This window comes from Sciurus vulgaris, assembly GCF_902686455.1.
Source record: "Sciurus vulgaris genome assembly, chromosome: 17".
Classification (NCBI taxonomy): domain Eukaryota; kingdom Metazoa; phylum Chordata; class Mammalia; order Rodentia; family Sciuridae; genus Sciurus; species Sciurus vulgaris.
In genome coordinates, this window is record NC_136478.1 from 13,082,900 (window position 1) to 13,109,958 (window position 27,059).

Genomic DNA, 27,059 nt, shown 5'->3' on the forward strand with positions numbered 1-27,059 from the left:
TTTTACCTTTAATTTTTCTATAAGGGATCCATAAGTTATTGTGCAAAAATGTCAAGACTAAAAAGTAATACAATGCTTTCTAAAACAACTAAAATTACTGGTTAAAATATTCTCAAAAGCGTCAAAGAGCTAACAAGACCATAAGGAACTGCTGACCAACACCTAGCTAAAAACATAAAACCAAGACAAGTTAGTGCGTCACTGAAACAGATTTTGCTATGAGATCATTAGTTAGACGTGAGTACATTGAGCTCTGCTTGTGGCTGCCTTGCAGGGGTTGAAGGAGAGGCTTCAAAGTCCAAGGCCCATCCAAGATGGGAAGACTGATAGGAGACCTCAATTCAAAGATGAATATTGGATCAAAAAAAAAAAAGGCCCCTTTCTACACCTCATCTCCACCTGAATGCAAGGGAAGTTTCCTTGGCATTGAACAGGGAAGAGATATTTTAAAGAAAAACTGGAATCACAAGTCAACTTTCTAATAGATTTGCAGCCAAATTCACATCATCTGTGAGCTCCAAATGTCTCCAAGTGTGATCCTACTTTAAATGAGCCTGGACAGGTAGTTTCCCCAGCAGAGGCAAAGGCAGATCCTCTCTGGAGGGCTGCTCCTTCATCTCAGTCATCTAAGAACCTCCCATACTAATCATCCAAGGACGATAAGCAGTTCACATTTGAAATAAACATGTACACTAAGAAAATAGAAAAAAAGCACTTTGAAAAGAAGCAGCAAAAACATTCTATAGAAAAAGAAATTCATGAAATGAAAATTAACTTTCACCACTTCTATTCCATGTAGTTCTTGAAACTCTAGCCAGAGCAATTAGGCACAAGAAGGAAGTTAAAGGGATATTATAGGAAAAGAAGAGTTTAAATTATCTGTTTGTCAATGACATGATCCTATATTTAGAAGACTCAAAAAACTCCACCAGAAGACTTCTAGAACTCTTGAATGAATTTAGCAAAAGTAGCAGAATACAAAAATCAATACCCATAAATCAATCATGTTTCTATACTCCAATAATGAATACACTGAAAAAAATAAATTAGGAAAATTATCCTATTCACAATAGCCTAAAAAAAATACATTGGAATCTATCTAACAGCAAAAGGACTGTACAATGAAAACTACAGTACACTAAAGAAATAAATTGAAGAAGACCTCCCATGTTCTTGGATAGGCAGAATTAATATTGTCAAAATGGTCATACTACCAAAAGTGCTGTACAGATTCAATGCAATTTCCATCAAAATTCCAATGATGTTCTTCATAGAAATAAAAAAATCAATCATGAAATTCTTTTGGAAAAGTAAGAGATCCAGAATATCCACAGCAACCCTTAGGGACAAAAGCAAAGCATCACAGTACCAGACCTTAAATTATATGACAGAGCTACAGTAACAAGCATAGCATGGTATTGGTACCCAAACAGGCATGAAGACCAGTGAATAGAAGACACAGAGACAAACCCAGGTAAGTACAGTTATCTCATACCCAACACAGGTGCCAAAAACATACATTGGAGAAAAGATAGCCTTTTAACAAATAGTTCTGGGAAAACTGGAAATCAGTATGTAGTAGAATAAAATTTAACCCCTATCTCTCACCCTGCATGAAGCTTAAAGTGGATCAAAGACCCAAGAATTAGACCAGAAACCCTGCACCTGCTAGAAGAAAATGTAGGCCCAACACTTCAACAGCTCAGCTCAGGAACTGACTTCCTTAACAAGACTCCTTAAATGCAAGAAAATAAAAAATCAATAAATGAGATGGCATCAAACTAAAAACTTCTTCACAGCAAAGGAAATAATCAAGAGTGTGAAGAGAGAGCCTACAGAATGGGAGGAAATCTTTGACATCTACAGCTCAGATAGGGCATTAGTATCCAGGATATGCAAAGAACTCAAAAAACTTGACAAATAACACAATTAATAAATGGGCAAAGGAACTGAACAGACACTTCACAAAGAAATACCATCAGTCAACAAATACATGAAAAAAAAGATTCAACATCTCTAGCTATTAGAAAAATGCAAATTAAAACACACTAATCAGGATGGGAATTATCAAGAATAAAATTAACAATAAATATTGGTAATGATGTGGGGAAAAGCGTACATATATACATTGTTGATAGGACCGCAAATTGCTATAACCATTGTAGGAAGCAGTATGGAGATTCCTCAAAAAACTAGGAATGGAACCATCTTTGGCCCAGTTATCCCAGTCCCTTGGTATATGTTTTAATCAGCTTTTTTGCAGCTATGGCTAAAAGGGTCTGACCAGCACAATCACAGAAGAGGAAGGGTTTATTTGAGGACTCACGGTTTCAGAGTCTTAGTCCATAGAAGGCCAGCTCCATTCCATCCTCGGGGCTCAAAGTGAGGCAGAACATCATGGTGGAAGAGTTTGGCAAAGGGAAGCTCTGCAGAGCATCTTTCCACTGTCTGGTGGAAAGAAGGGAGGGGGAGGGAGAGAGAGGAGGAGGAGGAGAGAGAGAGAGAGAGAGAGAGAGAGAGAGAGAGAGAGAGAGAGAGAGAGAGAGAAGACTCTACTCTCCAGATACAAAATATACCCCAAAGCCATGCTCTAATTCCCACCTCCTCCAGCCACACCCTACCACTTCAATTAATTCAATCAGGATTAATTCACTGATTGGGTTAAGACTCTTACAATCTAATCATTTCTCCTCTGAACATTCCTGCATTGTCCCATATGTGAGCTTTTGGGGGACATCTCACAACCAAACCATACATTATATATTCAAAGGACTTAAAATCAGCCTACCTACTACAGTGATACAACTCCATCAACATTTATAAAGCACAAGTCACAATAGCTAAGCTATGAAGCCAACCTAGGTGCCCTTCAATGGATGAACAGATAAAGAAAATGTGACAATACACACACATACACACACACACACACACACACACACACACACACACACAATGGAGTATTAGTTAGTCATTAAGAAGAATGATTTTATGATATTTGCCAGTAAATGGATGGATCTGGAGACTATTCATGCTAAGTGAAATAAGTCAGTCCCTAAAAACCAAAGGCTGAATGTTTTCTCTGAGAAGCAGAAGTTAATCCACAAGAGTGGGGTGGGGTGGGGGATTTAAAAAAAAGAATAGCAGTTTGGTGGAGTAGACAATGGGGAAAGACAGTGGAATGAATCTGACATAACATTCCTCCTACATATATGAATATACCACAACAAATCTCACCATCATGCACATCCCCAACGAAGTAATTTAAAAAATAACTACAGGTAAATGGCAGAAAGATCAGTAGAATACAGGAAAGGGAGGGGGGGTGGAGGGGGAGGGGGAGGGGAGGGGAGGTACTGGGACTGAGTCCACTTTGGTATAAATATAAGCATGGAAAACATCTTACTCTATAGAGTCCCATTCTTATGGATGTACATGATGGTGGGATTCACTGTGTACATAGAAAAATTATGTCAGATTCATTACCCTGTCTTTCCTTTGCCTATCCCCCCTCCTTCTCTCCATTTCCCATTTTCCAGTTTACTGCACTTCTGTTCTTCCCCTCACCACCCCCTCACCTGCCACACCTTATTTTGGGTTAGCTTCCACCTATCAGAAAGAACATTCGACCTTTGGCTTTTTTGGGACTGACTTACTTCACGTAGCATGATAGTCTTGTCTGCTTGTTTTTGAAGACACTGGTGAGCTACTGGACAAACACGGACTAGAAGGACTACAGTTCCAGAAGGGGAATGGCCCATCAGCAGTGAGTGGAGGTCACCACCCATGATTTGGTCTGGGACGTTTGCTATTTATGGGCACAGATAGAGGATCTAGCATGGCAGAGGCATTCTTAAGTTCAGAGGGAAACCAACAGAATACCTGATGCTGTGACGTTGGTCTGACGGGAGTGAACTTGAACACTGTGGCCAGATTTCCCTATAGGTGATTCTCTGAGAGGTGGGGCAGCATGTGAGCTCTGGAGCTGGATGAGAAAAGCAAATGTGCTCATCTCTGGGCACTCGGAGCTGGGGGTCCAGCTGGAAGGAGAGGCCTGCAACAACCACACAGTCCTCTCCCACCAGACAGCGGAAAGACCGCTCTGCAGGCAGAGCGGCCGTGCAGTCAAAGCCCTGACCTCAAAATCTTCAAGGGACAGAACTTTGAAGACAGGACACAAAGCTGGAAAACTCTGAATTGGGAAGGCTTGAGAAAGCCAGGCCCATGGAGAAACTGGGCTGAAAACAGGGAGAAATGGCCCTCCACCTTGCAGATGCCTAGGAAACAAAGACCTGCTGGAGGGAGGAAGGAAGCCGCCAAGCCAAGGTGTTTGCCAGTTTTGAAGCAGCGTGGAGTGGGAAGCTAAAGAAGTGAACTCAGAACTCAAGGGAAAAGCAGCCTCTTCGTGAAATTTAAGGACTAGGAAGACAAAAGGCTTTCTAAGTTCATGACAAAAAAGCCAAGGCGGCCGTCCACAGGGCAGGGACAACCAGAGGTGAACTCGCTCTAACCAGAACCATCACTTAGCAATGACACAGGGCGATTCCTAAGGAATTCAGGTGTCAGCTCTGCACCCATCTGCCTGGCCCAGCAAAGGGCAAATCTCTCTGGAGAGGCCCTGTGAAATGTCTGGCATACAATGAAAAGCTGCATGATGAGCAGAAGAAGAAAATGCGACTGATAATCAAAGAAAAGTGGCACACAGATAATGCGAGTGCTGGAGGCGGGTCTTAGCTATTTTAAAACTATTTTAATTATGACAACAGGAAAAGATGGACAAAATAAGTGAAAATGGAGAATTTCAATAGACATGAAATTTATGGTAATATTCTAGAATCGAACAATCCTAGAGCATTCTAGAACCAAAAAATACAATATCTGAAATTAAGAATACATTGGATGGGTTTACCTGCAGATTGGGCTCAGAAGACAAAACGAGAGCCAACTTAAAGATAAATCAATAGAAAAATGTTTAAAATAAAACATGAGGGGAAAATAGAAGAAAATAAAAGAATGAAGTTTAAGAGATGTGTGGGACATGGCGAAATGGTCTAACAAACCTGTAACCAGCTTCCCAGAAAGAACAGGGAGAGGCAACATGACAGAGCAGTATTTGAAAATAATAGCAGTATCTTCCAAAACTAACAAGGACACTAGCCCAAGCTTAAGATAACTCCTAAAAGAATTATCCAAAATAGATATGAAATAAATTAATAAAGACTATAAAACATAATAAGTGACCTAAGAAGCTCTAAGAATTCCTGAGCCACATCCCAGGAAACAGCTGAAAAACCAAGAAAAAGAAAAAAAATCCTAAAATCAGTCAGAAAAAAAAAAAAAAAAATAACATTTCCTTCCATAAGAGAACTGAAATCATACAAAGTATTTTCAACTGCCATACAGAATTAAACTGGATATCAAAAGCAAAAGATGCCTGGGAAATTCCCAAATACTCAGAATTTTAAATACACCTCTAAATACTCGTTAGTAAGGAATGAAGTTACAGTAGAAATTGGAAAATATATAGAACTGAAGGAATATAAAATAGACATATTAAAATTTGTGGGGTACAGTTAAAGCAGTGCTTACAGGAAAATACATAGCACTAAATGCTTAAAGAAATAACAGCTTCATGTTTTCCAGATTTGATAGAAAACACACAGGTAAAGATAAAACTAAACACCAAGCAGAATATATAAAAAGAAATATACATCTAGATGCATCACAGTGAGACTGTAGACAGCAAAGTAAGAACCCCCTAAAGAACTGAGAGGTAAGAGTGGACAGAAAAAAGGTTATTTTCAACATAGCAAGAGTTAGGCTTAACAGAAACTTCTTTTTTTCCCATGTTTTTTTAATTGGTTGCATTTTACTTGTACATAATGGTGGGATTTGTTGTTACATATTCGTACATGCACCCAATAACACAGTAGAGTTAGGCCAGTATCATTCCCAGCATTTCCCAGTTCCTTCCCCCTTCTCCGTTCCCCTGTCCCTTTCCTCCACTGATCTCCCTTCAGCAGGTTTCTTAAAGACCAAAGTGGAAGGAAAAAGAAATCATTAGTATGTTGATAGCCTCAATGTTAAACTAGTAAAATGATTTCAGATAGAAGAAATGTGATTCCAGGTGGAAAGACCAGAAAGAAGAAGGAATGCAGAGCATGGGAAATGACTGGTATGGGGGGTCTAAACCAGCACTGACTGTACTGAACCAAAAAAGAGTATGTATTGCTTTAACATAATTAAAAATTCAATCGTGAAACATGTCATCCATTTGGAGACATTTGATTTATGACAGTGATAGCCCTAAAAAAAACATTGGAGAAAGAACGGACCTTTCAGTAAGAATGCTGAAAAATTGGGTACCCAACGTAAATAACCAAGATACACCCCTATGCTAGACCACATGTAAAAAACAAAAAAATTATTTAACTCCACTGGAAAAAAAATGAATAAAATAATAAGACAAATAATGTGGTTTCAACATAAAAGATTGAAACACAAAAAATCACTTATATTTCTGTATGCTAGCAAACAACAACCAAAAACCAAAAATTGAAAACTCACATTTAAAAAAGCATCAAAAAACATGAAATAGATACAGAGCTAATAAAATATGTATGGAAGTTGTATGCTAAAACTATAAAATACTATTGAAAATAATTAAAGAGCACTGAATAAAGAAGATACACTGGTGTTGGAAGATTCACTATTGCTTAAAGACATGAATTACCTGCAATCCAAATGATGGATGAAATCCAATCGCTGTCCCAAAAGGATTTTTTATAGACATCAACAATGTATTTCCAAAATTTATATGGAAAGGTACAGCAAAGAAAAAGCTAAGTCAATTTTTGAAAGATAGGAACAAAATAGGACTCAAACTACCTGATTTCAAAACTCGCTGTAAAGTTACAGAAATATATACACATATTTTTTCTAGACAAATATTCTAGGTAAAAATTATATTATATAGATAATTATCACACACAACTCTAGTCCTACAACTAAACAAAAGGAAAAACTGAATAACTTAATATGGGCAGAAGATACAAACTTTACCAAAAATGTTCACCAAACTTCTTCACCAAAGATACCCAAGAAACACATGCTGTTTAATGTCATTAATCATTAGGGAAATGCAAATTAAAATCAGAAATCTGATACCACTACACGCCTACAAGGATAGATAAAATGAACCAAATTATTACATGCTGGCACATTATAGCCAGTGAAACTCTCATCCAATGTGGGCAGAAATGCACAGTCCACCAAATCACTTTGAAAAACAGTATGACAGTTTCTTAAAAAGTAAATAAAAATTTACCATGTAACCTTGCAATTTTATTTCCACTTATTTATCAAAAATATTAAAATATATCAATACAAAACCTGTGCATGACTGCAGCCAACTTATTTATTATAACCACAAATCCCAGAAGCAACCCTATGTCTATCATCTATTCAATGGAATAATTTTCAGCAATAAAAAGGAATAATTCCCACACAATAACATGGATAAATCTCAGAGGCAAAATGCTATACTAAAACATCAGACAATGGTTTATGTATTTTACAACTCCCTTTATATGACATTCTGGAAAACATGAAAGCAAAAATCAGATTATTGGTTGCTGTGGGCAGGAGGTGAGGAAAGAGACATCAGGAATTAGTCAACTTTCTGAGCCAGTGGAATCATTCTATGTGCTTATTGTGGTGGTAATTACACGACTTTAAATTTCAAAACCACCTCACAGACAGGGTGTAAATGTTATTGTATGTAAATTACATATCAATAGATCTCACTATAAAAATAGCTAAGAAAATACTGGGAGAAAATGTCAAGATAAGTATCTCAATATAACATACTAAGTGTCAAAAACCCAGGTATGTACAGTACTCCTAAACAAAACACAAAAGAGCAGCCAAGTTTACAATTGGGCAAAGATGGGAAATCCACATTAGAGCAATTATCAATAGCCAACAATCATAAACTGCTCACCCTGACACATAATCAGTGAAATACAAATTACAACAGAGTGAGAACCATTGTTTTTTTCCATCAGAGGCAAAACTTTCAATGGCTGACAATACCAGGCATTGATGAGTGTGCAGGCAACCATCTCTGCAGTAACACCCAATTGAGTTGCCCAAATGTTGATGATGGAAATGAACTATATCCATACTTGGCTCAATCAGAAGACAGAAAAATCTTTTAAGTAGTTGGGTGATTGTCTTTACTGTTAGGTTGCCCTGGCGCATAGAATGATGTAAGATGGTCCTAAATATGCTGATGATTTTGATGTGGGAACAACCGGTGGACTGGAGAACCCTCAGGGGGTGTGCAGAAATGATTCTAAGGATTTACTACCACCAAGCAAAGAGTGATGTCCAGCCACATCAGTGGTAGAGACTCCTCAACATTCTCAGGGAAGAAACATCAAATGTGAAGTCAAGTCAAGACCAGGACAAAATTTAGAAGAACAAAAGATATAATGGAATGATCAGTGTATCCTTCCTAACTTATGATGACAAATGGGGAAAGTCTATACATCAGAACTTAATGAAATGTGCTGAAATATTCCCAGGATTAAAGTTTTTCAATGGTTCTGCTTCCAGGCCATTATTATTAATTTCCATTTTTTTTTTTTTTTTTTTTTTACTGTTTTCACCTCTGACCTTAATCAAGCTCTGACTTCCAAAGCAAACACAGAGTAAAACATGAATCCATGGTATAAGCGCATCAAAGACACAACCTAGGTGTTTTTTTCCTGAAAACACCTAGGTTAGCACTAGACTTTAAGTAGAATTTCAACTGCTTTAAGGAGTTAAGAAAAGGAGAACGGGAAAGAATCATCCAGATAAAATACACACTGATTGTAGAATCCTGAAATGAAAAAGACAAGCCTCCATAGAAGCAGGGAGCAAGAAACACAAGATAACAGGAGAGCTCACATAGAAGAGAGGACACTTCAGACAGCATAGGCCATCCTTCAAAGGGCCACTCACCAGCCTTGACCATGGGGCATTTGCTGAGCACAAACTACACAAGTGGAAAGGTTGGTTCATCATTAGTCACTTCACAGGACCACGGGGCTTTGAAACGAGACTATACATCTGAGGAAAAGTACATCTGAGGATGTACTGCATGCAGCTGATCCTCACACTCATTTTTAGAAGGAAGCCTGGGAGGGAAGTGAAGGGGGGCTGGATATGCGTGACCCCTTTTTCCTGGTGAGGAAAAGCAGAAAATAATTTGCCGAAGGTATCGGGGCCAATTCGAAGTTATAAGCACCGTAACCGCCAGGTCTTATGCCCCTCATGCAAAACACCTGCCCCTGCTACCTGCCTGGCTGGAGAGTCCCAGGTATGGAAATCCAAGATCCCCTAACTTTATAGAAGTGAGGAGAAGGGGCCACGGGAAGAGTGGGGAGGGGTCTGAAAAGACTGGGGAGTCCATCGGATGCAGGGCGGGCACGAGAAGTGACAACTTCGGCGGTCCCCGTGTCCGGCGCACTTTAACCCCAGGGTCACTGGGGGAACTCGGACCGCGGTGAACCCGGGATCCCAGGTCAATTCCATACCCCGTTCCCTGCCGAGACCCAGCGTCCAACTCACAGGCACCTCAGCAAAGGGGCTGCCTACCGAGGTCCAAGCCGCCAGCTTTCTTCTGGCGCCGCCAGGGTCTGGAGCTGTTGCCATCCGTTGCCACAGCAACCACGGAGTGCTGCACAGTCTAGCAAGCCGAGCGATGATTGGAGAAGAAGAGCGTCCCTAGCAACCGCCAGGCAGCGCGGCTTGAAGCAAAGGAATTGAGTTTCCAGAGATCCTTGGGACACAGGCTCACACCAAAGCCACCCTTGACCAGGAACCTGTCCTAGTTCTTTAAAGGAACTTTGTGCATTATCTCCTTGGATACCTGCCCCTCTGTGTGGCTGCAGGGACCCCCATTTCCACAGGAATTTTTAACCTTGGGTCCTTTGACCTCTTCTGGAGGTCCCTGCACCCTTTTAAGTTAGACACAAAAGTTGTGTCCTTTTACCCGGTAAGATGGTCCATAGCTGATGATTCTCAGAGGAGTTGGAAGAAAACCCTAGTTGCCTAGTACCCAAGACCGACCACGAAACCAATAACTTCCACATGTGTGAACCCCATTCTTTTTCAGAGACAGAAAACAAATAGTGGTTCTTTCCACACTTCATTTAAGTCATGCCTTTAGACATCTTCCAAACACATTAACTCTTGATCTTCCTTCATTTATTTAACAAATGTCTATTGCTCTGTAAGTATGGGTCATACATTTGTCATAAAAGCATTTTTCTGAACACTGGAAGATTGCAACAGTCAAGACAGTCTCACATTTCTTAGAGCTTAACTTCTGGTGTGAGAGAAAGGAGAGGCATACACAAGACCACAGACTGCGATAATAAGTAAAGAGTGGTGATATGACAGAGCGGCAAGGTGATGAGCTGGAGACATGGTGGTCAGGGATGGCCTCTGAGGAGATGGCATATGAGCTAAGAGAGGACACTAGCTATAGAGGGCACGACAGGCAAAGTAAACACAGTTAACAACAGAAATGAGTTTGGTATGTTCAAGAAAATGAAAGCCCAAGGTGGTTGCCACAGAGGGCAGGAAGGACTGTGGTAAGACAGAGTCAGGCGACTCTTCCCTGGACCTTCACAGGACTGACTCCTCCTCCATACTCCCTTGCTCCTCTATTCCCTCTCTGGTTCTATCATGTCAGCCTGTTTATTTCCTCATAGCCCTTGTTACTTTTTACTATGACAACAGAGACTATGTTATTTGTATCCCAGAAGCTAAAACAATAACTGGCCCAGGATGGCAACTAAATAAATATTTGTGAGCTGCATGAATCTGTACATCACACTACCAAGCATTGTGGAAAATTGAAGGCCTACAGTGGCGAACAAGATGAAAAGACTGCTGTCTTCAGGGAGCTTAAATGTCTGTGGAATAAATGAATTACAAGCTATATGGGCAAACTGTGTGCACAATTGAATGATTTATACTGCATATGCTATGAGGAGCCATTCAACAATTCCCTTGATCATTTCCTTAATCTTACATTTATATTTCAGTTCAGTTTCACAAGTATTAAATATCTACTCTCTATATATACATACATATATATCCAAGCAATATATTACATAGATCAATGAGATAAATATATACATATCGAGATAGACACCAACTACCAATGGAAAATTAGTCAGCTGCCAAGCTGTCCATCACAGTTGCCACTAGTTACTTGTGACCATTGAGTTCTCCATACATAGCTGGTCCTAACTGCCCTAGAGCAAAAGAAGAATGAAAAAAATCTCATTACTAATGTTTAAATATTGATTTCATATTGAAATGATGTTTCACATATAAGTTTAAAAAGATCTATTATTTAAATTAATTTTTTCCTTCTTTTTAATCTGACTTTGATCAAATGTTCAATTACATATGAGGCATGCTTCATATTCTATTAGACAGTGCTGATCCAGGGCTTAATACTAGTTGAATAAACAAATGAAATCTTGTTACAGATGCTAAAATAAACGTTTTGGTTTTAGTGTATAAACAGCACATTTCATATAGACGAAGTAAATTTACAAAGAAAGTAAGTCAGGCAACACTTAAACCTTTCACACAATGAAGGTATAAAGGGGTCAGGAGTAGGTGATGAGGAGGGATTTCTTCAAAGAAAGCTGAGCTGAGTCCCTCTTTCAAACCTCTGGACAAAAGAAAGGGGCTTTGAGGAAGCCCAGGGAGGAGTTTAAAATGTGACACCAGTGGTTGGGTGGGCTGTGTCCGAATCCCCACTGGGAAATCCCTCAGCCATAGGGCAGGAGATGATCCACTAATCATCACACAGCTGAACGTCTTGGTTAGGAACAACCCAGCTCCTTCACCCAGAATTTATCAAAGTGAAAAACACGTGAGTGTTCTATGGGGCACAGATGTGGGCCAAGCAAGAGAGATCGCAGGGTCATTTTAGGTCCTTTCTAGGAGGGAAAACAGATGGGACAAAGAGAGCTCAGCAAAGGGAAGCTGAGGCTGTAGTTTGCATGTCCCCTTCAAAATCCATGTGTTGAAACTTAAGGGCCAATGTGAGGCCTGTTTGAGGTGAGTAGGTCATGAGAGCACCTCCCTCATGAGAGGGATTAGGTGTCCTCAGAAAGGGACTTGTCAGAGGGAGTTCACCCTCTTGGCCTTCAGTCTTCCATCACAAGAGGACAGCATTCGCCACTCCACAGGAGCAGCATTCAAGCTGCCATCTAGTGGGCTCATTTCTTGCTCTTTGGACATAGGGCAATGTTGTTTGATTCATTCTGTTATTTTTTCCCTTCCCCCCACCACTCCACTCCTCTTTTCCCTCTATACAGTCCTTCCTTCCTCCATTCTTACCACCCTCCTTATACCTAACCCTAAACCTAACCCTAACCTAACGCTACCTAACCCCCTCCTACTCCTCATTATATGTCCTCATCCACTTATCAGCGAGATCATTTGTCCTTTAGTTTTTTGAAATTGGCTTATCTCACTTAGCATGATATTCTCCAATTTCATCCATTTCCCTGCAAATGCCATTTTATCATTCTTCATGGTGGAGTAATATTCCATTGTATATATGCCACAGTTTCTTTATCCATTCATCAACTGAAGGGCATCTAGGTTGGTTCCACAATCTGGCTATGGTGAATTGAGCAGCTATGAACATTGATATGGCTGTATCTCTGTAGTATGCTGACTTTAAGTCCTTTGGATATAGGCCAAGGAGTGAGATAGCTGGGTCAAATGGTGGTTCCATTCCAAGCTTTCTGAGGAATCTCCATACTGCTTTCCAGAGTGGCTGCACTAATTTGCAGCCCCACCAGCAATGTATGAATGTACCTTTTTCCCCCCACATCCTCGCCAACACCTTTTGTTGCTTGTGTTCTTGATAATCACCATTCTAGTTGGGGTGAGATGAAATCTTAGGGTGGTTTTGATTTGCATTTCTCTTATTACTAAAGGTGGTGAACATTTTTTCATATATCTGTTGATTGCTTGTACATCTTCTGTGAAGTGTCTGTTCATTTCTGTAGCCCATTTGTTGATTGGATTATTTGTATTCTTGGTGTAGAGTTTTTTGAGTTCTTTATAGATTCTGGAAATTAGCGCTCTATCTGAAGTATGATTGGCAAAGATATTCTCCCACTCTGTAGGTTCTCTCTTCACATTACTGATAGTTTCCTCTGCTGAGAGAAAGCTTTTCAGTTTGAATCTATCCCAGTTGTTGATTCTTGCTTTTATTTCTTGTGCTATGGGAGTCCTGTTGAGGAAGTCTGATCCTAGGCCGACATGTTGAAGATTTGGACCTACTTTTTCTTCTATAAGATGCATGGTCTCTGGTCTGATTCCAAGGTCCTTGATCCATTTTGAGTTTAGTTTTGTGCAGGGTGAGAGATAGGGGTTTAATTTCATTCTGCTGTATATGGATTTCCAGTTTTCCCAGCACTATTTGTTGAACAGGCTATCTTTTCTCCATTGCATATTTTTTGGCACCTTTGTCTAGTATGAGAAAATTGTATTTATTTGGGTTTGTGTCCATGTCCTCTATTCTGTACCATTGATCTACCTGTCTATTTTGGTACCAATACCATGCCATTTTTGTTACTATTGCTTTGTAATAGAGTTGAAGATCTGGTATTGCAATACCCCCTGCTTCGCTCTTTCTACTGAGGATTGTTTTAGCTATTCTGGGTTTCTTATTCTTCCAGATGAATTTCATGATTGCTTTCTCTATTTCTGTAAGGTACATCATTGGGATTTTAATTGGAATTGCATTGAATCTGTGTAGCACTTTAGGTAGTATGGCCATTTTGACAATATTAATTCTGCCTATCCAAGAACATGGGAGATCTTTCCATCTTCTAAGGTTTTCTTTAATTTCTTTCTTTAGTATTCTGTAGTTCTTATTGTAGAGTCTTTCACCTCTTTTGTGAGATTGATTCCCAAGTATTTTATTTTTTTCGATGATATTGTGAATGGGGTAGTTTTCCTAACTTCTCTTTCTGAAGATTCATCACTTATGTATAAAAATGCATTGGATTTATGAGCATTGATCTTGTAACCTGCTACGTTACTGAATTCACTTATGAGTTCTAAGAGTTTTCTGGTGGAATTTCCAGGTTCCTCTAAATATATATCATGTCATCAGTGAAAAGGGATAGTTTGAGTTCTTCTTTTCCAATTCATATCCCTTTAATTTCTTTGATTTGTCTAATTGCTCTGGCTAGAGTCTCAAGAATGATGTTGAATAGAAGTGGTGAAAGAGGGCATCCCTGCCTTGTTCCAGTTTTTAGGGGGAATGCTTTCAGTTTTTCACCATTTAGAATGATATTAGCCATGGGCTTAGCATAAATGGCCTTTACAATGTTAAGGAATGTTCCCACTACCCCAATTTTTTCTAGTGTTTTGAGCATGAAGGGATGTTGTATGAACGAGGAAATATCACAGCAGACATGAGTGAAATATAAACATAATTAGAAGCTATTTTGAAAATCCATACTCCAACAAAACAGAAAACCTTGAAGACATCAACAAGTTTCTAAAGACATATGAATTACCTAAACTGAACAAGGAGGATATACACAACTTAAATAAATCAATTTCAAGCAATGAAATAGAAGAGGTCATCAAAAGCCTACCAACAAAGAAAAGTCTGGGACCAGCTGGGTTCTCAGCCGAGTTCTCCAAAACCTTTAAAGAAGAGCTCATTCCAATACTTCTCATAGTATTCCATAAAAGAGAAGAGGAGGGAACCCTCCCAAACTCATGCTATGAAGCCAATATCACCCTGATACCTAAACCAGACAGAGACACATCAAGGAAAGAAAGTTTCAGACCAATATCCTTAATGAACATCAATGCAAAAATTCTCAACAAAATTTTAGCAAATCGCATACAAAAATATATTAAAAAGATAGTGCACCACGATAAAGTGGGGTTTATCCCAGAGATGTGAGGTTGGTTCAACATCCGGAAATCAATAAATGTCATTCACCATATCAACAGACTTAAAGTTAAGAATCACATGATTATTTCAATAGATGCAGAAAAAGCATTCGATAAAATACAGCATCTCTTCATTACATTTTACTTCTCAAAGATATCTCCATTTTTAAAAGGTCATCTGGCAGATATTTATTGTTTTTCACTGTTCTGCATTCATCTTCCTCCCCCTTTCTGGGAATGAAGCTATGATTTTCCTGAAGGAAACATCTCATCCCTTATTTTCAATCCAGTGGTGGCCCATTATTACACATCACTAGCCATAGTGATTGGTTCAGAGCACCTGACCCAAGTCAAACAAGTCAAAACTAATGAAGCTTAATCCAGATTTAACTGGAACTGCTGCAAAAGAGGCATGCTTGCTTTCGACTCAGGTGCTGAGTAGATGTGGTCTGTGACCTAAACCTGTGGGCAGCCTTTTTGCCCTGCGATGGGCAAGGCTGTCTGAGAAGTCACACAAATGCAAGCAGTGCTGAGAGACTGAGTTCTGACGACATCGCCTGAATCCGTACATCCAGCCAGGGACTTCTGAGTTGTCTGAGTCAATTAAGGTTCTTTGACACAAGTATCATTTGAGCTGTCTGCTGTGACCATAGTCTCTAGACAAAGTGAATTCTTTATACATAATTGTGGTCTGCCTATTATTTGCAATGTATTACCATGGCATGAATAACTTGAATAGGCATCCAGACCATAACTTGCAAAAGCAGTTTTTGATGTTCTTGTTCTATTTGTCAAATATGCTAATTTAAATATGGTAGACAGGCTATTTTAAAGCCATGTTTGCCTTACAAAAAATATAATAACTTCTATTTTATGTGCTATTGATTCTGTCAGCAGCAGAGTCTGAAAGACTGGTAGGCTTTCAAAAACATGCAGTGAGAATAGCTCTGGTTTCTACAGCTATTGCACATTATGAATGCTCTTTTGGAGTGCTTGATTCAGTTTATACAGACACACACGCACACACCACTCAAGGTTAATCTATTTTATAAACTTCTTATGAATGCTAGGCAATTCATATTATTTTCACTGAAAATTAAATCTACATTAAAGAAGGGATCCTGAAAACACCATTCATCAATAACCACCATTTCTCACCTTGGATCTAACCATGAAATCAATGAGGGCTTACGTATATTTTATATAAACAAAAGATATAATGATCCCTTTCTGCTAAGTTAATAATAAGTAAAGTAAATAAGTTGTAGTCTATCATTTCTTAGTGACTTCTTTGTGCATGAAGTCTAAATAAGAGAAATCTCAGGCATATTCATTTCTTTTTCTAACACTTGAAACAATCCCCAACACAAGTGCTCTTTCATCCAGTTGCTGTGTCAATTCTTCTAATCTATGGAATTTTCTTATGTGAGGAATTATCTTGTCCTATGCCAGAATGAATTCAGTAGATCATTTTTTCAATTTTATTTATCCTACTTGGATTCAATACTGTGTTCTCAATCAGAAATATAATGAACAGCTTTTTCCCCATTTAATAATGTACATGTGGGAAGGATTTCTTGCAGCTGTCCAGTGTAACTCCCTCCTCTTCCTTCTCCTTATGGTAAGAACCTACTGCCCTGTCCAGATGGGTGAGCAGATATGACCAATCAGGGAGTCCTATTCTCCTCTGTGCTGTTGACCTTGGGGGAAAACATGTGACCCTAATAATGCCAGTCGGAATCCTTAGCTTGAGTGATAGCTGGACATTGGGAAAGAGTTTACTCATTGGACTTGCTGGGCTAAAAATGAATTTAAAGCTACTGTCAGTTATCTTCCCCAAAACATAGACAAACTCTGTAGAACAAAGCTAAGCAGAAAAAAGCAGAAGTGTGAGCAGAATGGACACATCTACAAAGAAAGACTAGTATGAGTGACTATAGCAGGCCCTGAGAGCAGCTCTCCACTTCAAGGCCCTGGGGTCCACAGCGTATCTCTTGTATTGAAGTGGGTTTATTGCTTAAAATCAAGCACTGCCCATGATAAACACTATTATTTATATGTTGCATACATTTATCAGAAATGTAACCACAGAAAACCACTATGCAATAGTGTAAGCTGCTATTTCCAAACAAGCTGAAAAAACTTCATTTCTATTAGGAGAGACTAAGCTTACAGCACTTGCACCTATATACAGAGCAATTAATAATGTGTAGATCAATTAATCTGTGCCAATGATGGCAAAGTGTTTCACAATACTTTAAAATCTGAAAATTATGAAAAAAAAATCACTGCATATCTGAAAGAGGTAACCCAGGACAGTTAATTCCATACGTAAATTATTCTGCTCTAATGAAGCCCACATTTGAATGTAACTAACACATGGCAGTCTTTGCAGAAGCTCATACAGATCCAAAGATTCCTGGTATTTGGATGTGTGAGTCCAAACTCACAGAATCTGTGCTTAGAAGAAAATATTTCATTTTCAGATTCTAAAGATCTGATGCATAAAGATGTAAAATGGATACATTTTACATGCATTTTCTCAAAGTACTAACAACTTCCTTTGCAAACATTACAAAGTGGTTTTATCTGTTAACCAAAAAAGAAAAATAGTGCCTGAGAACCAGGTTTCCTTCCACAGAAGATATCTAGAATCCCTCTAATAAAGCTGGTTGTACACATGAGAGCAAAGTTGGATTTACTCACTGACCCAGCCATGGTGCCCGCTGACATCAGTAAAGAAGAGACCAGTGCTTTCATCTGCCTCACCAGTCATTAGGGATGTGGCAATTCCCCAAAGAGAGTGAACAGTGAGCTTCAGTGACCCTCATCAATCGAGAGTTTCAACCCTGATCACTGGTTTGTACATCCTCACTAGTAGCTACTTGTTAAGTGCTGCATGTCTACCTGTTATTAAAATGTCAAATGCAATTCCTTTAATTTCTATTGGATGGCTGTCATAACAGAATTCAGTAATGAAAACTAGTGACAGAGATTTTTTATATACTATAACACTGTATTTGAGCTGTCTGGCACATAACAGGATCATATTTCTTCTTTCAGTTATATTGGTAAATACTGACTAGGAAATTCTTAGTGCGTCACTTTCACAGGGTTTAGACAGATTATGATTAAAAACATGAAAAATATTTGTATCTAGCCGACTTCTGTAATAAGCACAATAATAAGATCTCTTCTAAAATTAAAGAGGACTTCCATTCCCAAGAATGGCAAATTCACTGGACCAACCACCCACTTGAATGCAACTAAGAGTCCTAGGTGAAAAAATCTAATCTTAAAAGCATTAAAGGGCTGTCAAGATAGTGAGAAATTGTCAGACCAAACCCTTAAGGAAACTGAGCACCAGAGAAGTAAGCAAAGCTCTAGAACAGCACAGCTGCTTCTGCCCTGGGGGCACTTGCTAGTCCAGAAAAAAATGGGGCTTGGATTTTGGTGGCTTCGCTGGGCAAAGCTGTAGAAGTCAATGATCAAGGCCTGCTCAAGATGGGAAGTGTAACGAGAGGCTTGCTGTACCTTAGGCCAGGACCCAGAATTAAGGTTGGCCATCACCAACCCCAGCAAGCCACAGTGAAGCCTGCCATGGTGCTGAGCAGAAAGAGAGTAAAAAGAAACACAGAGAAATGCTCAGAGAATTGGGTTTATTTCTGACTCAAATTTTCAGTGAAATCCATACCACTTAAATTGTCCAGAGAGTTTCAAGCCACGATCTAGGTTTAGGGTAGTCCCAGACTACTGAGGGGCCTGGAGCAAGCAAATATAAATCTTCTATGAAGGAAGTCATCATTGTCCCAGACCTCAGAGAGTAAGAAGCCTTCCATACACATTTCAAGGACAATGGGGAGCACTCAGTCAGAAATAAGCAAACACAAGACCACAAGACAGGAGGCACAAAACTGGCAGACACTCGAGATGGTAGAAACACTGTCAAAGGTTTAATTTACAGGACTTATTAGACAGAGACTATATAAAGTTACACTCACTAAGGGCTTGACACAAGTTTGACAGTTACCATATGCAGGGCACAGGAATCTACAGAAAAATTATATAGCAATTCTGTAAAACAACTGGACTCTTCCAAAATATCAATGTCTTGGAAACCAAAAACCTGCAATAATCCAAAAGAGGAACAGGAGGACTGTTCTATACTGAAGGGGACTTAAAAAGCTTAACTACTCCATGCTGTATGTAATCCTTGACTGGATCCTTAATATTATTTTCAAAACATCACATGACCACCACTGGGAAATTGGAGAAATATAAATATGGACTGTACATTAGATACTACTACATCAATTTTAAGTTCATGAACTACAATAACCTCATTGTGGCTCTATAATATTCTTGAACTTCAGAGATATCTTTTAATATGTATAAAGAAATGTCATGATATTTCCCTACTAAAATCATAAACTTACTTTCAAGTGGTTCAAGAAAAAAAAAAGACAAGGAAAAAGAAAACAAAAGTAAATATAGCAAAATGTTAAAATCCAGTAACTTTAAATAAAGGATATATGAATTTTCATTGTGCTTTTATTTCAGTTTTCTTTAGATTTAAAATTTTTAAGCAAAGCATCATAAAGGTAAGTTACATAGCATATTTTTAAAAATTCCAAACACAATACTGAACAATGATAGATACAAAATTCAAATTTAGATATTCTATGTAAGGGTAAATGGCATATTTTAAATGACTGAAAATAAAATTACTTAACAAGAAAATGTATCAGAAGAATTATGCAGGGCAGTTCATGGAGTGAGAAGTAGAGAAGATAAATAAGTGAAGTTAAGAAACATGAAGAAACCAAAACCAAAGAGAAAGATCATTAAAAGAGTCAGTAAAAGAGACATCTTATCTCCAAAGGAGCCATAGTTAGGTTGAGTGCTAACTTCTCAGTATAAATAATGGAAGCCAAAAGTAGATAGGAAGATGCATTGAAAGGTGCTGAAAGAAAACCCCATTGTCTTTTAATTCTACAACCAGCAAAAATACCTTTCAAGAGTAAGGGAACATTACAGGCAATTTTGGACAAATCTAGAAAGATTAACCCTAACAAACTCTCACTAAAGAAAAGGCTAGTCAGGTGCAATGGTACACACCTGTAATCCCAGCTACTCACGAGGCTGAGACAGGAAGATCACAAGTTCAAAGCCAGCCTGGGCAACTTAGTGAGATCCTATCTCAAAATTAAAAATAAAAAAGGGTTGAGGATGTAGTTCAGTGGTAGAGCACCCCATACTTAATCTCATCTAAGAAGAGCATAAAAGTATTTATTAATTTTTATGGGACTACCTCAGTGGTAGAACACTCACCTAGCATGATGAGGCACTGGGTTCAATCCTCAGCACCACATAAAAATAAAATGAAAGTATTGTGTCCACCCACAACTAAAAAATATATTAAAAAGTACTTATTAATTTTGGGGTTAGCTAAGTATACATACAGATTGGATTCATAAGGAAGTACTAAATGAACAGGATGGGAATAAGAATGAATAGAGGTAAAAATTGTAAAGCAAAAAGAATAGTTAATACAGTGAAAATATATTGAACTATGTTGAGTTCAACCCAAAAATTTAAAGTTGGATTCATAGTATCAAATCATTGAATGTAGTACACACACTGACATATGAAGGAGGAAAATCATGTTAATAATAAAAGATGCAGAAAAAAGTATAAATTGTTATTCATGATCTTTAAAGTTATGAGCAAATTAAAAATTGAAATGACTCCTTCAATCTAAAAATGGGGGAGATCCAAGATGGTGGACTAGAGGGAGGCTGCATTCCTTGTCACTCCATGACTCAGAATTCAAGGAGAGGAAATATGTTTCTCTGTGAGGCAGTGTTGCTGCCTACCAATCCCCTACAGTTTACCCCCGATTAGTCCACCACAATCACCACCCTCTGCCAGCATATTGCCTGCCTTTTGAGTGCAGATCACTGGTTGCTGAATGCCACCTAATATCTGCCATTTACCCATTTGCCTGCCTCTTACCTACCCATTGCCAACCTTTCACCCCCCATCACCCACTGCCTGATATCCATCTGCTGTTTGCCTGCAGACCACCCACAGACCATCCTCAGATCACCTGCTGCCCACTGTTGCCTTAAATTATTGTCACAGTACCCACAGGTTTGGTTACATGTGATCACCACCATCTTGGGACACCAACCAGGGCCTACAGGTTTGCCACTGCCACTGCTGCCATCTCAGGGTGCAGCCACCTCTGGGGACACAGAACAGGACCTGGAGACATATTGGGATAACTGCAGGTCTGACTTCACCTGAGGTTTTTCTGCTGGGTGTGGTAGTAGCTTCCATCTAGCTTCCTCTATGCAGGGTCCCTCCTTTATGTGAGCGCATCCCTGTTGATCTCCCTACAAGCTGAAAGGGCACTGAGATCTTGGGACTACAGCAAGACAGGGCCTGAGGGAGCTGAAGCCCAGGTCCATCAGACTGCAGCTGGGTTTATGTGGGTCAGTCTGTGTCTGGCAAGCCTGTGGAAAGCCAGAGACTAAGGGCAGTTCCCTGGGGGGAGCACAGGTTGAAGAAACTGGAGAAAACTTGGCTCTCTCCATCTCAGTGAGTCCTGAGTGTGCAGGGATGGTAGGAGCCTACTACAACAGGTTGGGAAGACTGGAAGAGGGTGTGAGGGCATCTTGCTATTGGCTCACCCACCCAACCAGTCCATACACACTGAACTGGAGCTAACATCAAACTTCAGACAACCCCACCTTTTTGTGGAGAAGGGAAACCAAGAAAATTTTTGAAAGTCAACAAAAGCGTTCATTCAATTTTCCATTGAGATTTTCCTGTCTTTTTCACCACTTAAGTATAGAAATGCATTTGATTTATGGGTATTGATTTTATATCCTGCTACTTTGCTGAATTCAATTATGAGTTCTACAAGTTTTCTGGTGGAATTTTTTGGATCTTCTAAATACAGATCATGTCATTAGAAATAGAGATGTATTCCCAGTCATTTTGGTTTTTAACTTGATTTAGTTTCTCCTTTGATTGACCATTCCTTTAGTGTAGGTCCTCCCTTTGTTGATTTTCATTGGATTTTTTTTTAGGGAAACAGGATAAGATATTGGAGAGATCTGCTCTATCGGACATCAACACTTATTATAATGCCAAGACTGGGTCAGGAAATAGGCAAGATCAGTCAGAAATGCCTGGTCCCACCTTTGAGTAAGAAAAGTACCAAAGACTGTGCAAAACAAAAGGCATAAAGACCAACCTCAAGGGCTCTGCCATTGGCCAAAGATAGGAACATCAAATGTATACAAATCCATTACCTCATAATGAAACTAAACTCATTAGTCATTTTTGAAGGTCACTAGAGCACTGACATATTATTCTAGAGATAGGTAGATGGAATAGTCATGAATTTGTCATTCCTGTCCTGTATGAATGTGTGTAACAGTAGCAAAATAGTAAATTAGGAAAAAATTGCTTCTGTATAGAAAAAGTCTGGCTGATGATCACACAAGAAATGATAGCATTGGGAAATCACACATGGTCAACCCCCTACTGGAAGGATTTAAAGCCCTATACCAAAACTATTAGGTGAAGCCTTGATGAAGAAAATGATAATCAATTGATGAGGCTGACAACACCTGAACCCTATACAATCTTAATATTATTAAAAGAAAAACAAGACCGTCTTCCTCCTCATGTGATGGAATAGGAGGTACACCCCAAGAACTATTGTTTTGAGAAAGGGTCAATCTTGAAATCTGATTAAGCCTTCAGATGTAATTCCAGTTTACATGAAATGTGGAGAAATGTTAAATTACCAATTATACCTCAAGGATATAAAATCAGAATGTGGAAATTCTACAGGATAAGTGACCTGAATTCTTCTACAATTGAAAGAAAAATGAAAACAGAAAAAGAGAGGGAAAAACCAATGAACTCAAAGAGACGTGCCAACCAAATGTAACATGTAACCTTATTTGGAATGCCTTTGTATAGAACCAACTGTTGAAAAAATATGAGAAAAAATATTGAAATGTAATAATGACTAGAAATTTGACAGTGCTAAGGATTATTTTTCATTTTTAGGTGTGCTCATGGTCTATGTGTGTTGTGTTTTAAATGGTCCTTAGCTGTTATTAATCTTTGAAGTCGCTGTGATAGGACATTCGAACACATTTATAACACTCTTCTACTTTGGTAAATAGTTAAAGTTTTCCATAATAAGTTAAAGACAAAGAAACTTAGGGAAATACAAACTAAGTAATTTTGAGACCTTTTAAAATACTGCTTTGGAACAAAAGACTATTTTTAAAAAGCAAAATTTCAGAGACAAGGAAATGGCACGTGGTTATATTAGATGATTAAGAATTACTTTTAATTTTGTAAGAGTACAAATGAATTTTAATTATTAGAAAATCCTTTCTCATAAAAAGATAGGCAATCTGTAACTTTCCACACAATGCCTGAGCAAAATTTCAAAAGTGGGTAAAGGATGAGGTCAGGACAGAATGAAACCACAATGTCAAACTGCTCAAGAGGTTATGGGTATGTGGTCATTCATATTGTCTCCCTGCCCCGTTTTTGTTAATATCAATTCCCTAATTATAGGTGTGGGTCTATATACATTTACATGCAGTGTCAGCACAGGTTTTGGACAAATAATGAAAACAACACTTCAACATTTGTAAATACTTGCTTTTATGATGGAAGTGAACTAGAACAGTAAGAAAATAATATGCTTTCCAATAAATAATGCTGGGACAACTAGGTATTCATGTAAGAAAAAGTCAGGGTGGCAGGTGGGGCTCCCAGTCCTATCTTATATAAGACACATAATTCCAAGCAAAATGTAAATGTAAGTGGCAAATCAGTAACCAGAAGGTGATTTGGAAGAAAATCTATTTATTAAAGAAAGGATCTCTTAAACATGAGAAGTATTAACTACAAGAGTTCTGATTACATTCAGTTAGAAATTACTATTAAAACTAAAATTATGTTTTATCAAATGACACCATATTTAAAAAATGAAAGTCAAGCATCAAATGGAAGAAAGTACTTGCAACAAAACTCTAGTGCCAATCAATAAGCTTAAAGAATTCCTACAACACTATGAAAAATCAGATAAACCAATAGGAACAACAATTAAAAAAAACAAAAGTAAAGACAAGAAAAAACAAGGAACAGGCACTTTACCAGGGAATATCTGAATGGCCAGTAAATATATGAAGTATGCTCAAAGTTATCAAAAATCAGGGAAATGCAATTAAATCACAACATAACTACATATTTACTAGATGGCAACAATTTGAGTCTGATAATTGTGAATATGGGCTCTTTTGTGTTGTGAAAGGAAATTGTAACAGTTGCTGGTGGGACGACACCTGAGTAAAACCATATAGAAAGCAAGTTTTCATTATCTAGTAAACCTAAAGACACGTGTGTCCCCATGGCCAACAGTTTTGCCTTTGTATACAGTTTGAAGAAATGTAAGCATGCACGTGCTACAGATGCATGAACAAATTTGTCCAGTGTCACTCATGATAGTGAAACATCAGAAACAACTTGTATTTCATCAACATATATAGATTGTGTATTCCTATTACGGAAATCACAGGTCAATAAAGATGATGCACAGCCAGACCAACCAATGGAAGCATTTTATGTTAAGTTCAAAGAAATGAGCAACACAAAACATGAGTGCATATAGTGTGGTTCAATCTGTATAAAGCTCAGATACAGGAATCACTGGACTGTTTTTTAGGGATGCATACAAAATAGTGAAACTATAAAACTACTGAAAGTCAGGATATCAATATCTCTGAGACTGAGAAAGGGGGGAAATGTTTATGGGATGTTCGCGTTTTAATCCTGGCTCAGGTAAAGGTTATACCTCATTATAATTATTTGTTAAGTGGTTTATTTATAAGAGTGTGTGTGTGTGTGTGGTGTGTGTGTGTGTGTGTGTGTGTGTGTGAGAGGGGGGGGAACACATGAGCAAAGATACCTTTAGATGGGTATGCTATATTTTACAATTAAAACTCTAAGGAGTATTCATTTTAAAGATTAAACATTTCTTAAAACTGAGAAAAACTAAGAAAGCATCTTACCTCAGGACCACCCTGACCTACTTGAGACATGCTGATTCAATAGGTCCACAGTCACTATGTAGGTCCCCAGGCACTATGATTTTCAAATAGGTGTACTGGTTTGGAAAGCCCTGGCTCCTGGACTCCATGGCAGGTTAAAGCATTTGCCCTGGGAGTGCACTGTGATACGACTAGAACCAGCTCATAGTTCCTTCAAGCCCCAGTCCGCGGCCTCTCCTCTATGTCCTTGGGGACTGGATATCCCTTGCCTTTTGTCTCAGTTACTGTCCTACATAGTTCTATAGGCATCAAGCTTACAGATTCAGCACATGAAGTGATAGCAGTAGGTACGTCACTGGACAGATTCCTGTAAATCTCTAATTAGATGATGCTTAAAGTCCAGTGGATTAGCCTTGACCCGTAATTTGACCCACACTAAAATTTGAGATGCTCCTTTCCAGTATTCTTGTTATTCTCTCAATCCATCTGATAAATACAAGAGTAATATACAATTGCTGGAAATAGTTTCGAACTGTTTAATACACACATTTACCTCAGTTTAAGTCTCACTGAGGCTCCAAGTTGTCATTCTGACAAGTTCATGAATACATGTACGCCTATATTGATGTACCGCTCTCTGAAATGAAGAAACAAAATAATTTGAACGAAGCAGGGACTGCCTTTGTTCCTGGCCAATAATAATGTATCTGCCCTACAGTTGTGTATTATTATTTTACCCACACAGAAATACCACCACACCCACTCATGAATTTCTCTTATGAACAAAACGAAAATCTGAGTGGTGACCTCAAAATGAACTGGTTAAATTTAAGGACTTGTTTTTAAAGATCAGTGTCCTCTGCTGCAAATACAGTTCCTATGCAGATGAGGAGTTGAACCTGCCCTATGGCACTGAGCATAATTAGCCAGCTGCACTCTCATAATAAGGTGCAGATGGTTAATTGCACCAGCAAATAACTGCTTACTTGTGGGCACAAAAGCCTGTACCTAAAATCATTGAAAGTATACTTGGGCCTGTTTACGCTCATGCAAACAAAACAGATTCCCAAGGTTTCATCTGTGAGCCAACCACAGCAGCTCCAAGTCCAGTGCTCTGGGGACAGCATTCACACTGCTGAGGTCGGGAAGGGACCTCTGGTTCAAAAAGGAACCGTGGGTCACAAAGTCACATTTCAACTGGTGGAATACTTCTTGGGGTGCTGGATCTTTGTTGAAAAAAAAAATCTCCTAATTTGTTACAATAGGAATCAATAAATAAAGTGAGATTTTGGTTTCCCTAGAACCCAAAGTAAATTCTATATTTTTAAAATAAAAACTCTGGGCTGAAGTGTGGATCTTGAATGTCCCTCAAAGAATTATGTGTTAAATAAAGACTTAGTCCCCAGAAAATGGCATTACTGGGAGGTGGGGCCACCTGGGTGGTTTCAGGTGACTGGTGGGGGGACATGCACCTGAAGAGGATTATGGAACACCGGACTCTTCCTCTCTCTTGCACATCTTGCCAAGGGCAAACGGGCCTCCTCTGTCATCCATTTCAGCTATGACCACAGACCCAAAGAAATGGGTCATGGACTCAGTCATGGACTGAAACCTCTAAAACTGTGAGCCAAAATATACCTTTCCTCTTCATAAGTTGATTTATCTCAGGTATTTAATACAGTAATGGAAAGCTGATTAACATATCTGAAATGAAAGAATTTTTTTTTCACAAGAAAATCTGTCAACATTAGTATTCTGAATAAAAAAAAAAAAAAAGACAATTTTCCCCTGCTGTTGAGGAATTTAATGCACCACTAGTTGAACTCCTATAATTTAGCCAGTCGTATCATCATATTCAATGATTTTGAGAGACTCTTCCAAAGATCCCATTTTAAAACATATTCTATTAATCCCTGTATGGCAAAAATAGAATTCTGAGAGAAAGTAGAGAAGGGGTAACTA

At 38.6% G+C, this 27,059-nt stretch overlaps 1 protein-coding gene across 5 annotated transcripts in view; it reads right to left on the bottom strand.

Moving 5' to 3' along the window:
• HYDIN (HYDIN axonemal central pair apparatus protein) overlaps window positions 1–9,709 on the bottom strand; it is a 427,212-nt gene extending 417,503 nt beyond the window's left edge. For 3 of the 5 annotated variants that reach the window (XM_079117080.1, XM_079117074.1, XM_079117082.1), the window contains exon 1: window positions 9,643–9,709. The gene's annotated coding sequence lies outside the window, so the exon portion shown is untranslated. Of the gene's footprint in view, window positions 1–9,615 lie in introns of all 5 variants that reach the window. The other 2 variants (XM_079117076.1, XM_079117075.1) reach the window with 2 other exon arrangements.
• Window positions 9,710–27,059: the final 17,350 nt, after the last annotated feature.